A 15,601-nucleotide genomic window follows, 5' to 3' on the forward strand; every position below is an offset into this window, starting at 1 on the left:
CTCCCATGGAAAGAACCAGAGTAGCAGGGTCATATCACTTTATGGGGAAGACTGTAAATCAGTAGTTCTTTTTCCCAGTTGTCAGATCTTAGTTCTATGGACACATATAAATAAGGCTGGGGAATATTTTTAATTGGGAGGCTTTGTGCTCAGCAAGATCAGTGGTGGAGAGGAGATGGAACACTGGAGAAGATGGTAGCCAGCCATTGTGGTAGCAATGGCGAATGATTGGTAGAGTCTGGAGTGGAAGACGATCTGGTGTGGAAGACAGTAGGGATGGTGCAAGGATCAAGGACTGGAAGCTAGGCAGCCATTGAACCCAGGGCGGTACAGCCATCTAGAGGTCACACTAGTTCACTGCTCACAAACTCAGCAGCCACTCTGTATTGAGGCTTAGGAAGGGGCTCTTAATAATTAAAAAAGACTTAAGTTGTCAGCGAGGGGAAGTAAGTTCACCAATGTGGTTGGCATGGTAAAAAGATCCCTTGCTCAAGATGGGCCTTTCGCCTATGACCCGTATAGAACATTCCAGTCAATGTTTTATCATCTATAAGAGGAGTAACTGTGATGGCCTTTATGGCTGGATTAGTGTGAGGCTAACAGATGGGGAGTACTCTACACCTGCAGCTCTGTGGGGATAGGTGGAGCATCTGTCTGTTCACTCCCATGTCCCAGTACTCCACCCAGTGTCTGCATGGAGCATGGCTATTACAAGACATGGAAAGGGCATATGCGAAGGAGCTTTCTATCCTGAAGTCTTCTCTTCTTGAAGAAGGATTCAGAGGCTCTTTGCTGGCCCAGCACTCAAACCCATGTATAAAGCCCAGTAGCCATTGAGTATCAGAGCAGACACTGGAGCAGCTGTCAACTGAGTAGTGCAAGACGCTTCTGTGTGTTCCGCTGTGTGGAGGCAGGATATAACGTAACTAAAGATAGAGTCCACGGATGTGAACCAGCCTTCAAAATGACCTGGCCAAGCTGCTGGCCTTCCTAAGTCCACCCAGACTTGATTTCCTGCTTCAAAATAATCAAATGCAGTTATAAAATTCCTTTGGTTTGAAACAATGTGTGTTATTCAAAACTATTGCTTTGAAGAGAAGCTCTAGACCAGAAATTATAAAAAAATGAGCTTCATGTTTTTATGTGATGAGAACTCCCATCCTAGAAGTAATGGTAATTAGGTTTTCTTTCTGTTGGTAAATACATTGGGATTCACCAGATTAATTTGTTTTGTTGCTTTTTTTTCTAACTTTATTCTGTTATTCATTTTATTATTTATTTCTTCACCAAGGGTGAGCATCTTGCTGGGAAGTATGTGTGGTGATTGTAGATGGGTTTTACTGTAAGAAAATACATTATTGTCATAGCATGCTTTCATCTCTTCTAAATTTTCATTAATAAAAAGAGGAAAGGGGACCAGAATATTAACAGTACTTCTCACCCTGTGGGATTAGAGCTGACTTTTGTTTTGTTTTTGATATAGAATTTCTCTGTGTAGCTTTGTAGACCAGGCTGGCCTTCAATTCACCGAGATCCAGCTGCCTCTACCTCCTGAGTGCTGGGAATAAAAGCATGTGCCACCACCACCCAGCTTAGAGCTGATTTTTATTTCCATTCTTACTGTGTGGTTTTCTTGGTTCAATCTTGTGTGTATCACTTTCATAATCATAAAAGGGCAGGGAAAATTATCCCTATAAATAAGTAGGTTCATACTTGAAAGCCAAACTTAAGATTCTTTTGATTTTGGCACCTGTCTTGGGCTATGAATTCTCAAGTGCTCCCAGACTGATGGAAATTCCTTCCTGACTGAGGCAATGGGAACATGCATGTTAGCTGAGAACTGGGGCCTCTAATGCATTAGCAATGATGTCCAGCAACACTCCTGTGACTTGGCCAGGCTTTTATTGCAGCTGACTTAAAGATATGGGTTTTGCACAGACCCTGTTCTTTGGGCAACTCCTTATTCCGTGTCACAACATCTTGACTCCTGCACTGGGGAGCCCTTCCAGGTCCTGTCTCTTGCTGACCTCTCTGTTCGTGCTCAGCTTTGACTTTCTGGTGGTGGCTTCTGAGGAGAACTCGTTGTTGTCCCCCACTCGCTACCGTTTCCCTTCCCTCTTTGCTATTGCTTGGATGAGTGACCTGAGCAGTACTGGGATGGGGACACTTGTAGGCACTGACTGGAGGCACCAAGGCAGCCACAGAGCTTCAAGAAGACATTGGACTGTCCATTCCTGTGGGACTTGACCTATACGTGGCGTGGCAGGCTTAGATGTGGCTCTTGAAGGTGTCTGATTAGTGTCACCAGCTGTTGAGATTCTGTAGTCTTGCAGTCTCTGTTTCAGGTGGTGGCCGAGGTACAGGGATGATCCACTGACCTCGCCTTAGTGGACAGGAGCTTTTGGGAGAGAGGAAGCTGACCAGGAACATCATGAAGAAGATAATTGTAGGTGGTGAGACTGGCCCCAGAGGAGGTAAAAAGTCACTGTTAATACTGGCACTGGAGGACCAGAGTTCGGATGGGAATCCAGGACTCTAATTCTAAGGCCTGGCTCCTCCCAGCTCCCCTTGTTGGTATAGAGCAGTGGTTCTTAACCTTCCTAATGCTGTAGCCCTTTAATAAAATTCCTCATGTTGTGGTGACCCCCCAGACATAAAATTATTTTTGTTGCTACTTCATAACTCTAACTTTGCTACTATTACAATATGTACTGATAACTGATTTGCAGAATATCTGGTATGTGACCCCTGTGAAAGGGGGTTATGACCCACAGGCTAAGCATTATTGGTGTAAAGGAATGAGATCAATTTACCTCTCAGGAGGACTAAATTGCTTCAGTAGCCTGAGCCAGGCCAGGTGGAGAGTCACAACTTGAAGGCATAAGCTAGCGTGGCTATCCCAGGCGGCTATCTCTGAGCTGCCTTGGGTAAGTAGCTAGGCAGTCTTGATGTAAGAGTCCAGACTAATGCATCAGCAGCTTTGTGTGAGGCAGACTTGTATTTTCTCTCCTGTATTTTCATCATCTTAGGAGGCTCAGTTAGGATATCAGGTGGTACCTTCAGGGGACTGTTTTTAATGAACTACTCTGTACTCCCTTGTTATTCCCAATCTTTCTCCCAGTAGCTCAGAATCAGACCTTTAAACAGACTGAGAATATACTACCTTTATTGTTGTTTCTGCAATTCTGGCCACTAGTGCTCAGAGCTCTTTGGACATCACTGTGTACAGAGCTTTAGGTGACCCAGAAAAGCTTGATGGCAGGCCAAGGTCAGTGACTGCCCAGAACATCCTCACGAAGTCTTCTAGAACTTCCTGTCAAGTCTGAAGGCATGGCCTTTGTCCTGCTCTCTGAATTTGCTTTTCTTAGAAAGACCTTGGCCCCTTAGCTTTATGGAGCAACAGCAGTCTTCTTTCCATAGGCTCAGTGACAGTCCTTTTCTGACTGAAGAGTAAAAAGCCTTTGAAATTTGTCTCGTCCCTGTTGATGAGGTGAGGAAAAATTTAAGCTCTCTCTCTTCTTTTCTCTCTCTCTCTCCCTCGTTTTTGAGACAGGGTTTCTGTGTATAGCTTTGGAGCCTGTCCTGGAACTCACCCTGGAGACCAGACTGGCCTTAAATTTACAGAGATCCACCTGCCTTTGCCTCCTGACTGCTGGGATTAAAACAGTGTGCCACCAACGCCCGGCCTCCCTCTCTCTTTTTAAAATTTACTTTTGTTTTATGCTCATTGGTGTTTTGTCTGCATGTCTGTCTGTCTGAGGGTGTTAAAAGCCCTGCAACTGGAGTTATGGAAGTTATGAGCTGCCATGTGAGTGCTGGAAATTGAACCTCAATCCTCTAGAAGAGTAGCCTGTGCTTTTAATTGCTGAGCCATCTTTACAGCTCAATTATTTAGTCTCTTAAGAGATTGGGGGGATTATTTGACTATCTAAGCTTCCTTCTCCCCTCCCACCCACCTACTGAAACTTCTAACCAGAAGTCATACATGCAGGGTTGGTTCGATTCCCTTCTTGGTCTGGAAGTCTCAGCTACTGAACACAGTGCATTTTCTTGGTGGTGGGGAGCTTGTTGTCATTTGTATTTGATTATTCTTATTTTCCAGCAGAAGTACAACTATACTCACTGTGTATGTAGAAAAGAGGCCCACAGAAGACTTAGGGGAGTAACAATCCATTGATAAATGGACTTTTTCCTCCTCAAATGTTCACTAGCCCAGATGTGTTGGGTTTTGTTTCATAGTTCCTTCTAGTTCTCAGGATGACTTTGGGGTTCAGCTGTATTCATCAGGAAGGAATATTGGGTTTGTGCCTTCAATTTGCAGGCTTAGCAAGGAAGCCTTTTGCTTTCTGCTTCCTGCCTGGGGCCCTGGGGCCCCGGGGTCCTGGGGGTCTGGGGCTCATTTTGGTCACTGTGAGAATGTTTCCAAGAGTTTGGGAGACACAGGTGTTGCTTAGCTTCTGTGTATCATTGATCTCTTTTGGAATGGGCCATTCACATTTTTTACAGCTCAGGCATATGTTCATACCTCCCTTTATGGGGTCAGTATGTGGCATGCATGCATATATGCAGGTCCCTTTGGAGGCTAGAAGTAGGTGTCAGATCCCCTGTACTTGAAGTTACAGGGAGTTTGGAGCTGCCCTACGTGGATGCTGGCAGCTGAACTTGGGTCCTATGGAAAGACAGTAACTTCTCTTACCTGTTGAGCCATCTTTCTAGCCCTTAGTCAAGAGTGAAGCAGGCATGGGCTCAGGGCAGGCACTGTGGACTAGAGAACAATGCCACTGTTCCCAAACGAGAGAATCAAGCTCTAGAACAGTCTATCTACTTGCCCAAATCCACTGGACAAGGCAGCACAGAGCTGGCAGAATTGGAAAGCACACAGAAGAGCATTCTTGGGGGATGAGAAACACTTTCCATGGAATAGGAGCTTTGCAAGGCCCGGTGTCTTTCATGTTTAGGGGCATCTAGAACCAGGGGACAAATAGCCAGAACATCCAGTGAAGGGTGATCTATGTCTTTCCCGCTGTCACACCAGTACCCACAAGACTGACATTGCCTTTCCAGTCCCCTGTGCCGAGGTTTCCTCCCAACTTTCCTCTTGTTTTCCTTGAGTTTGACTTCAGAGATGGGCCTGTCTTGGGTGACAGGAACGGTTCTGTCCCCTGCACTCTCAACATTGTGTCTTCCTTCAGCCTTTCCTGCATGCTTGTTAAAGATGGCTGCATACTATTCTGTCTATCCAGAGAAAGCTTTCCATGAGCTGGGAGCTTGTAATGGAGTAGGTTTTAGATTGCTTCTAATTTTTGTTCTTTCAGCTAATGCTGCATTAAGCCATCTTTGTGTATTACAGAATCATTTCATTAAGTTGGCGCTTATCTAGCTAATGGCAGTGGCCCAAGATTCGACAGAATTGCTTTTCTTTTTTCAAATAGAATGCTGTGAAACTGTATTTGAAAAATGTACTTCATGCTGAAGACAGTCTTTGTTGTGTTTTTCATGAGTGAAGAAGCCAGGTAACTAATGTGAAAGGAAGTATAAGCAAAAAGTGGCCATAATTTATTTGTCTATGTGGGGAGGTGAATCAATAAATCCTCTTAAGGAGCAATCAGCCTGTGAAAACCGAGGACGTTTATCTCCCTACACCTGATTCTTTGATTAAAATAATCATGAAATAAAGCATGGATTCCCCTAAGGGTGCTTTAAGAAATGCCCTAAGACAAGGAAGTAAATTGAATTTTTATTTTTACTTTTTTGAGATAAGGACTTGTTGGTCTTGTGATGTTCCTGTATCAGCATCCACAGTGCTGGGATTGCAGATGTGCACCACCGTGCCCAGCTGCAAATAGCATTTCAGAGGGAAGAGAAGATCGCCTGAGTGGATAGTGGTGGAAGGCACTGAGCATGTGTGGAAAGGCTTTGACCTTGGCTTTTTGTTGGACATTAGGAAGTGAGTAGGGTGAAACCGGCAAGCAGACACTGTGACTTGGTACCCAGTACTGAGTTGTACCTGAGGTCAACAGTGGATTTGGTGTGCTGGTTTTGTTAATTTATTTATTTATTTTGTTCAGTGCTGGGGTTGGAACCCAGGACCGCCAATATGCTCCATCCACAATGCCTTGCTTCCGTTTCTGCTATTTCTGTTTGTGTGGACCCTGGCTCTAGACTTAAGATTCATCTTAATCCAGCAAATGTTTACGCATAAGGTTGCAGGGAGTAGAACCTGGGGAGATAGATCCCAGAACCCCTAAAGCTGATGCTTATTCAAGAGATTGAAAGGCAGGCTCACCCACCCCTTAAGAAAGGGTGAGATTTTGTCTCTCAAGCAGGGAGTCCAGGAAGGTTTGTGGAGGTGGCTGATTTTTGTCAACACCTGGAAGGGTGGGCTGAAGTGCAGATTTAGCACTGTTTCCAGCAGATGTAAAAGGCCCAGGTAGAGAACAAGCTATAAGGACAAGAGCTGTGTTGAGGTCCTGTTGAAATACTGGGCATGCGCCCCAGGGTTCACAATATGCACTTTGGGGTAACCCTTTCTTGGTGCAGCTGGTTCTAGGCATGATTCTAAAGCCTATATGAACCAGCGCATATAATCTACACAGGGTCTCCAGTGAGCCGTGTCTGCCTCTCCATTTTACAGATGAATAAGCTTAGACTTGTAGCAATGAGTTAACTACCCAGGATCACACAGCTAGATCTGAGGTGGCCCTGCCCATACACCTGGGGGCTCTGTGTTGCTAACCTTGAAACTGCCCTGCTTGGATGCTGGGATTGGGGAACCATAGGCATGAGAGCTGGAAAGAGGCAGATGCTGTATGCCTAGAGGTTCAGGGATGCAAGAGAAGGGTCAGAGGTGGTGATGAGAGGTCCCACAGCAAGGCCTAGTGATGGGAGATGTCATTCTGTATATGTTTCTCATACTGGTTAATGAATAAAGCACTGTTGGCCAATAGGAAAGGAAGATAGGAGGGACTAGGAGACAAGGAGGAAATAGGAAGAGTAAGGAAGAGTAAAGATGGAGAGACTGGGGAGACAAGACACTGGCCCCTTTCCCTGGTAAGAAGACCATGTGGAAATACATAGAAATGGGTTAATACTTAAGACAGAGCTAGCCAATAAGAATCTAATACCTGGCCAACAGAATTATATCAAATACAGAGTCTCTGTGTGTTAATGGGGCTGGTGCGGCGGTGGGACAAGACCAGGCGGCGGGAGGAGAAACCCGTTCTCCCTACAGCCTAGGGCTGAGGAGTTGCAGGTGAGGCTGAGGTCTGGACAGAAGGAAGAAGGCGGCTTCTGGGTCAGAGCAGCAAGGCCTCCTCCCATTGTGGTGCTGTGCACTCTTGGAGCACAACCACCAGACGGAACTGTCCCATCCTGTTATCTGTAGAAAGCAGAGAGTAGGACAAGGGAGACAGATGAGAACCAGCCCTGCTCATTTGGCAGACCCTGGAGCTGTTCTGCAGCCTGATTGCTTTCGAAAGCTGTTTTCCTGCTGAGACCCAAGTGTGACTCCTCCCCCACCCTAAAGCTGTGGCAATCGCTGTTTTTCCTCGAAAATTGGGCCCATGTGGGTTCTGTGTGGTTCCATTTTTATAGCCTTATTACCTTGTCCCCACGATGTAAGTTGCTTCTCTCCCTCTTTAAGCTTTGCTGTGAAAATTGGTTCATAAAAGGCACAGAGTGTCTCTCATCACCAGGGTGGTATTGTGTGTGGCAGTACTTTCCTGCACACTTTGCCACACATGCTTCTCTGCCACCACTTGCTTGGGTCTCCGATCATTGGCAATTCACTGAGAATTCTGAGTAACTCTCCAATCTCACTAAATGTTGGCTGATTGCTCCCAGGAGAATTTGTGCTTGTAAATACCCAGTCAGTTCCTTCTCTGCTCGTCGCTTGCTTGCTTCCTTTTTTCTTTCTTTCTTTTTTGGGGTTTTTGTTTTTTAAACAATTTGTTTATTTTTATTTCATGTGCATTCATGTTTTGCCTGCATGTATGTCTGTGAAAGTGTCAAATCCCCTGTCATATGAGTGCTGGGAATTGAACCTGGGTCCTCTGGAAGAGCAGACAGTGCTCCCAACCACTGAGCCATCTTTCTAGCCCCAATTTTTTTTTTTTTTTTTGGCTTTTCAAGACAGGGTTTCTTTGTGTAGCCTTGGCTGTCCTGAAACTTCCTCTGTAGACCAGGCTGACCTGGGACTCTCAGAAATCCCCCTTCCTCTGCCTCCCAGGTGCTGGGACTAAAGGCGTGCACCACCACTTCTGAATCATTTCTCACCCTTTTAACAGACTCCTAAGAAGTAGGCACACCATCCTATGCTCCCAGTTGCTAATCTGTTGCCATCTATTCCTACTGCTCCTTCCTTTCTTATGTCAGTGCCCTAATGACCTATGAGGGAGGGTCTGAAGACGTATGAGGGAGGGTTGATAACAAGAACAATTAGCATTTGGGGAGCCCGAGCTGTTTGCAAGGAAAGGATTTTCTACTCATGATCTTAATTATTCCCAGTTCCTCTGAATAAGTACTGTGGCTCCAGTTCTGTTTACAGAGGAGGGCAAAGGAGATGGTTCAGGAGGTCAAGTGCTTAAAGACCTGAGGTATATCTTGCAGATTCTTGTAGAAAAGTGGGCTACAGTGGCCTTACAAGGCTAATCTTAGTGCTGCCGAGTTGGAGATAGGCAGTTTCTTGGGGCAAGCTGGGCCTCTAGCATACTTGGCAAGTTGAGCCTGTCTCAAAAAACAAGATACATGAGGACCGGAGGAACAATACCAAAGACAGTACTCTGGCTTCCATAAGCATGTGTTTATAAATGCACATGAACGCATTTGGGCTCTTGTACACACAGACACACACACACACACATACACACACACACTTGGGCTCTTGTACACACACAGATACACACACACACACACACACACACACACACAGAGTCTTGCTTCAGATCACACAACTAGGAAATGATGGAGCTGGGCTTCACCAGTCTTTCTGCCCTCGAGCCAATGTGCTTGCTTCATTCACTTAATAAATGATTGAGTACAACACGCTGGGAACTGTTCTTGACCTAAGGAATACAGCAAAGGCAGAAAAGAGGAAGGGGACAGAAATCCCCTTAGCACAGATGTAAGTGGGAACTTACTGGGTCCATACTGGGGAAAGGGTGTAGGAGGTAACCAAAGAAGCTGAACTCTGGAATGGGGGTTGGTGTTGCCAGTGACCCATCTGGCGCCTATCCCCTGTTCTTGTATTGGCACCAGTCTTGCCACCTCTGGGTAAGCTGAGGGCACAACTGCTGGCAGCCTCAGTTTACAACTTGGACGTGGGGAGAAGAGGTGTCCTTTTTCTGCATCTGGCAATCAGTTCTAGAAGAAGACTCTGATTGGCTTGTTTTGGAGGCTGTGCCTATCTTTTGGATCAGGGAGGGAGGGCCATGTTCTTGTCCCTGTCCAGGCAAGCAGCCTTTTTAAGATCTGCACCCAGGGCAGGTGAAAGGAGTGTATCTTGGCTTACTTTAGCAGGTTTTGAAGATTGTATATTGTATGCTATAATACTGCAAGAATTCTTTGTTTAGGTTTTTATTAGAACTAGTCCAGATCCTCTATGAAGTAGTGATTAGGACTCTGTGTATAGGGGTGTCTGGAGGTGATTAGGAGGCTCTGATGAGGGCTGCTGGGACTCCAGCTATGGCACCTGAGTGATTGCATCTGAATTTTACCTCCAGTTAGGGTGTCAGTAGGTGGAAGAGAGGATAGGGTGTAGAGACAGAAATATAAACAAGACTTATTGACCAGCTGGAGGCTGAAAGAAGACAGGGTTAGGAAAGGTTTCCATCCCCTGGGGACTACATATTCATGCTCTGGAAGGAGAGTCCGATTTTTGTAAATTAATAAGGCAATTTTTGGAAGTCCTTAAGTAGTGACAGATCCCATATATCTCATGTTTCGACTGACTTGTTGACCTCTTACTGGTACCATAGCTGGAAGGGGACACTGACTTCCTGTCCCTTCAAATGTTTTCTTTCTTTAATAAGTCAGAGACTATGAGATCATCAGGACTGCCAGGCAAAAAAGGGAATAATAGATGTGGGTTGGGGGGTGCATTGGCCTGGAGACCCTGCTTGCCTGGCCACCTGCCCCTGGGCCTGTAGGTATAGAAATGCCTGTCTCACTGGCTCCTAGCCAGGAAGACATTGAAGGATTCTAGCAAAGTGACCTGATATGACTCATGTAGTAACAGACTTCTTCCTCTAATGAGAGTCAGCTATGGCTAGAGGTGTGAAAGGCCCTAAGGGTAGAAGTGAGGACCCCATTAGGAAACTGTTGTGACTGTCTAGAAGGTGACAGCAGAGGAGGTGATGAGAAATGGGCATGCTAATATATGTGGATGTGAAAACAAGTTTGGGTGAGGACTGGGTATGGAGAGAAGGTGGATCCTGAGAATGGCAGCTGGAAGAGCTGCCTTATACTGAGATGCTCACACAGTCATAAGCTAGTCTGGGGAGGAAGGAGTCTGTGTTAGATGTGGTGAGCCTGAAATACCCACTGTGGTCCACATAGAGCTCTATTCCCTTGACATTTGACTTGACCACAGCAATTTACTATTGATCAAAGGAGAGGCCCAGGATGGGAGAAAAATCTGGGTGAGCATCAGGCACAGAGGTCATGTTTGAATCATACTGGATAGACCCCCCCAGGAAGTGACAGCAAAGAGAGAAGACCTCTGATAGAAGACCTGGTAAGATAAGGAGAAAGAAACAAAGACGATGAGTCAGTGAAGTGAGTTGCAAACCAAGAAAGCATGCAAGCCATGACAGGACAGTGTCAAGCTAAAGTGGTGATTGATTGAGGTAAGAGCTGCAATTGGGGGGGGGGGTGCGCGTAGGACATGACCATGGGTCTAGTGGTCATGTGTTTAGCTTAAAGTTTCGCCTTATAAATAGGTTTGAGTTTCTGCCCCAAGGGGAAGTGTGTGTGTGTGTGTGTGTGTGTGTGTGTGTGTGTGTGTGTGTGATTTAAGATGGATTGAATTGAAATGAATCTGGAGAAGATGTGAATATAGAACCATGGTAGTGTTCAGCAGTATATTCACTCATTTGTTCGTTCATTCATGCATTCATACATGCATACAATCATACTTTACTAGGACTTCTTGGTTACAGAAGCTTAGATACAGTTTCCATTCTACAGATGAAGAGAGTTCTGGAGGTGGATGGTGACAATGGTTATACAGCATGAGCATACTGAATACTGCCAAGCTATATATTGCCAAATGATTGAGATTATGAACTTTATTTTACATGTATTTCATCACAGCTTAAAGGAATAATCACACTTGAGGGAGCATTATGAAACTAGTATGGAATGGGTGGCATCAGCAGGTAGATGAAGTGGACGAAGATAACCAAATAGAGGAGATGGTGATGGGACCTCTGTATTTGATGATTCACTGTCTGTCTTATCTTTCTGGGCAGTAGGGTCCATTTGGGGAATCTAGGTGAGCTGAGGCTGCCAAGTGAACCTGGGCCAGTTGGTACAGGCCTGACATCCTGGCTTTGATTCTGGGAGACTCTGAAGGTTTCTGCCAGGGGTGTGTCATTGCCAAGGTGTGCCTTTAAATTAATCTCACTAATCCTTCTGGCAAACTATTGCCTATTCAAAGCAATGAGACTGGGGCATGCATTCCTATGGTGAAAACTATGTTCTAGCAGTTTAGAACCTAGGCATGTGGTAATGAACTGAATGGGTTGTTTTCTCATCTACTTTACACGCTGAATGAGGACCATCTAAATGCCTGTGGTGTTCTAGACAGCAGAGTCTAGAAGTATGGTACAATTTACAGATCTCTCAAAAAACCTGTAGTTCAGAACCCCACCCCCACCCCCAAATAAGAAATCCTGCCATATATAGTGTGTCATGTGTTACCACAGACATGTCACCAGTGTTCCATGGAAGCTGAGGGGGTGGTACCTGGGATGTCAGGGAGGCCTCTAGGCCAATGAGTTTGCAGGGTAAGCTGGGATTTTCTAGACAGAAGCAGAGCTGGCATCCTAGAAGAATGGTTAGTTAAAACTTTATGCATGGTTCCAGTTAGAAATGAACATGTAACATGCTCTTTTAGAGCTAAACCTTTATTTTCTTGCTTTTAGGTGGTGTTGTCTACAGTGTACACTTTTGGAACAACACTTAAGGTTTCAAATGTGGAACCCTAGGCCTTCGTTGGTAAGTTTGATGCCCTTTTACCAAATGATGCATCGGGGTTGTGTTTGGGATGAAGGGCAAGCTTGTTATTATTGCAGGTGCCCAGTGGAGGTTATGAAGCCTGAGCCCCAGAGAAGTCTGTATCATAGTGAAATCTCACTCTAGGTTTTTGTGATTGGTGTAGACCAGTGGTTGTCAACCTATGGGTTGTGACACCTATGGGAAGTCTAAAGACCCTTTCACAGGGGTCACATATCAGATATCTTATATATCAGATACCCACATTGCAAGTATTAAAATTCCAGCGATGAAGTAGCAATGAAAATAATTTTATGGTTGGGGGTCACTACAACATGAGGAACTGTATTAAAGGATTTCAGTATCAGGAAGGTTGAGAACCACTAGTAGAGACAGAAGTCAGAGGATGAGAACCCATAGACTTAGGGGATGGATGCAGCTGACCTCACAGACAAGTGGTGCTTTGGTATTATCTAAGAAGAAAAGGTAGATGGAAAACAGTCCAAGGGTGAAATACGATTTTCTCTATGTCGGAACATGGGTATAGATTGTAAAGAAAGTGGGCCCATCCATAGACCAGCAGGAACAAAAGCTTTGAAGCAGCTTGAACAAGATATTCGGTGCCTACTGCCATCTGACAATGATAGCCTAAGTCAGCACACTTGTTCAGTGAAGGACCAGACAAACGTGGCCTCTTTTAGAGCTACTCAGCTCTGCTTGGTAGCCTGGAAGCAGACAGGATGTTATGTAAATGAGGTCTAGTAAAACTTTATCTACAAAAATGGGGTAGACTGGGTTTGACCTGTGGCTTGTTGTTTGTCAACTCCTTTTCTAGACCCCCAAGTCCCAACTAAGGCACTTAGACTTATTTCCAAGGCAATGGGAATCTGTTTAAGTTACATTGAGTGAAGAAGTGACAGGAGCTAACACTAATACACACAGGCTGTCATGTGGCCAATAGCAGATACACAGTGGATGGGAGATTGCAAGGTAAGAGCCCATTTGATTTTCAGACTTACTAGACTCTAAAGACAGGACAAAAAAGTTGAAAGTTGAAATTTGGTGTTTCATAACAGTATCACCAATGGAAGGGTAGGCCTTGGGACTGGAAAGGGATAGTTGATGTCGGTATTGATTGATTGATTGCCATGATGAAGACTGAACCCAGGCCTTCATGCATGCTAGACAACTCTTGGTTCATCCATAGGAGATGTCCAGGTTATAGTTAGTGATCCAGAACTGAAGCCTGCACTGAGACAGTTATGTCTGGAGATGTAGAATGGACTTCTTGGTAGTTTTCGTTGTGAGCCTTAGCCTTTAACAACTGAGCCATCTCTCAAGCTGCACACAATAGTCTTGAATAAGTGGAGGGCTGACATTTGGTAAACATGCATAACTTGGTGGGAGGAAGAAGGTGAGAGGCACCCAGAGGCCAAGGAAAGGTATGCCAGAAGAGCCCTAGCCTGTAACTTTGAGGGAGGCCAAGCATGTTGTGACCAGTCCTCCTTTTCTTTCTTGGAGCTGAGTGTGTTGGCACTTGTGTGTACATTGGGCTTCTGATTGTGTTCTTAGGCTAGCTTTGAGGTATGGTATTCCTTACTCTGCCACAACTTGTACTATGGAATCCAGCCTGGGTTTGTACTCTGGCTGTAAGACACAAGATGTGATCTCTAGGAGGAAATATTTGTATTTTTTTTTAAAAATAGATGAGAAAATAAAATAATCAAAATTGAAGTCAGACTTATTGTGGGAGTCTGGACAAATGTGTAGAATTTGAGGTCATTTCCTAGGTTACTGACCAGTTTGTGATCTGTGCATGTTGGCCTATGCTCTGTAGTTGGAATGCTGAACACTTTTTGACTTGTGTTGTGTGAAGGTAGAGAAGGAACAGAAGCAGTGGGTGTGCCTGTTGAGCCGCCACTGAAGTGCCATCCTCTATGTGCATCTTTTCGTTTTAACTTTGCATGACCTCTGCTGGGAGAGTTAGTATTCCAGTCCCAGCAATCAGGAAATCTAGTCACTGAGACATTGGCAAAGTAACAACACATTGGAACCCACTTCTGCATGACCCTTGGCATGTGTGCTTGCTTTCCTTATCTAAGTCTGGGATTTCTTCTCCCACTGATGAAGAAATAGATGGAGTCAGACTAACAATTGAGAGCATAGGGTAGGTGTTCATACTTTTTAGGAGCCTGTTAAAAGGGTAGAAATGAGCCAGGCGTGGTGGTGCACACCTTTGATCCCAGTACTCAGGAGGCAGAGCCAGATGGATTTGTGTGAGTTTGAGGCCAGCCTGGTCTACAAAGCAAGTTCCAGGACAGCCAGGGCTACACAGAGAAACCCTGTCTTGAAAAAGCAGGGGGGGGGGGGAAAGTGAGAGATGTTTGAAAATCTGGAAGAGATGACAAGCAAACCTCAAACACTCAGTAACATCCCAGGAATATTGTCCTTCAGTTGGAGAAAGTGGCAGCTCTGGGTTTGGAAAGGGACTGCCACTAAAAGCGCGAGAGTGGAATTCCAGGTCTAACTCTGTGGTGACCATGTCACAGTTTTTCTGTCAAAGCTTGATGTTAGTCTCTGCTCATCTCCAGCATCAAGCCACAAAGGCAGGTCCCATTTTGTTTTCTCACCATAACTCCAGCGTCTAGCATAGTCAAGCTCAGAGTGTGTTATGTGCTCACTAATTATTTCTTATTTCTAGCGAGCCAGGTGACATTGGATACTGACTTCATTGCTGTGATAAAACACCATGACCAAACGGTTTAACTTGAGGCTTATTATTTCAGAGGGTTAGAGTCCATAACCATCATGGCAGGGAAATGCCAGCAGGCAACACATTGGCACAGTAGCTGAGAATTTATATCTTGACATACAACCACCAGGGTAGGGGAGTTATCTGGGAATGGCATAGGCTTTCCAAACCTTAAAGCCAGTCCTGAGTGACACCCTCCTCCAAAAAGGCCACACCTCCTAATCCTTACCAGACAGTTCCAGTTTTCAAATATGTGACAGGCTCTAGGCTCTGTTCTCAGTACCACAGTTACACAGGTGACACAGGATGGAGTTTCTTTTTTTTTTCTTTTTAATTTTTTAGAAAACTTTTAATTGAATCTTTGTGGATTTTACATCATGCATTCCAGTCTCACTCATCTCCCGGTACCTTCCCTTTTGTCCTTGTGACCTCCTCACCTAAAAAAAAACAAAATTTAAAAGTATAGCCTACAAACAAAAACAAAAACAACAACAACAACACACACACAAAATAAAAATAAAAAAAGGAAAGGAAAGAAAACATTTCAGCATGGAAGCTGTGGTGGGGCCCAGTGAGTCACATAGGATACCTCTTAATCCAGACATCTTTCCTTGTAAGTGGTTTTTTGTTTGTTTG

General features: G+C 44.9%; 1 protein-coding gene across 2 annotated transcripts in view; it reads left to right on the top strand.

Annotated features, from left to right (window-relative positions):
- Positions 1 to 15,601, top strand: part of Bmal1 (basic helix-loop-helix ARNT like 1) — a 99,698-nt gene that overhangs the window by 13,024 nt on the left and 71,073 nt on the right. For both annotated transcript variants that reach the window (XM_051192707.1, XM_051192708.1), the window contains exon 2: positions 12,144 to 12,216. The gene's annotated coding sequence lies outside the window, so the exon portion shown is untranslated. The remainder of the gene's footprint in view (positions 1 to 12,143; positions 12,217 to 15,601) is intronic.

Source organism: Phodopus roborovskii, unplaced genomic scaffold (assembly GCF_943737965.1).
Source record: "Phodopus roborovskii unplaced genomic scaffold, PHOROB, whole genome shotgun sequence".
Lineage (NCBI taxonomy): Eukaryota > Metazoa > Chordata > Mammalia > Rodentia > Cricetidae > Phodopus > Phodopus roborovskii.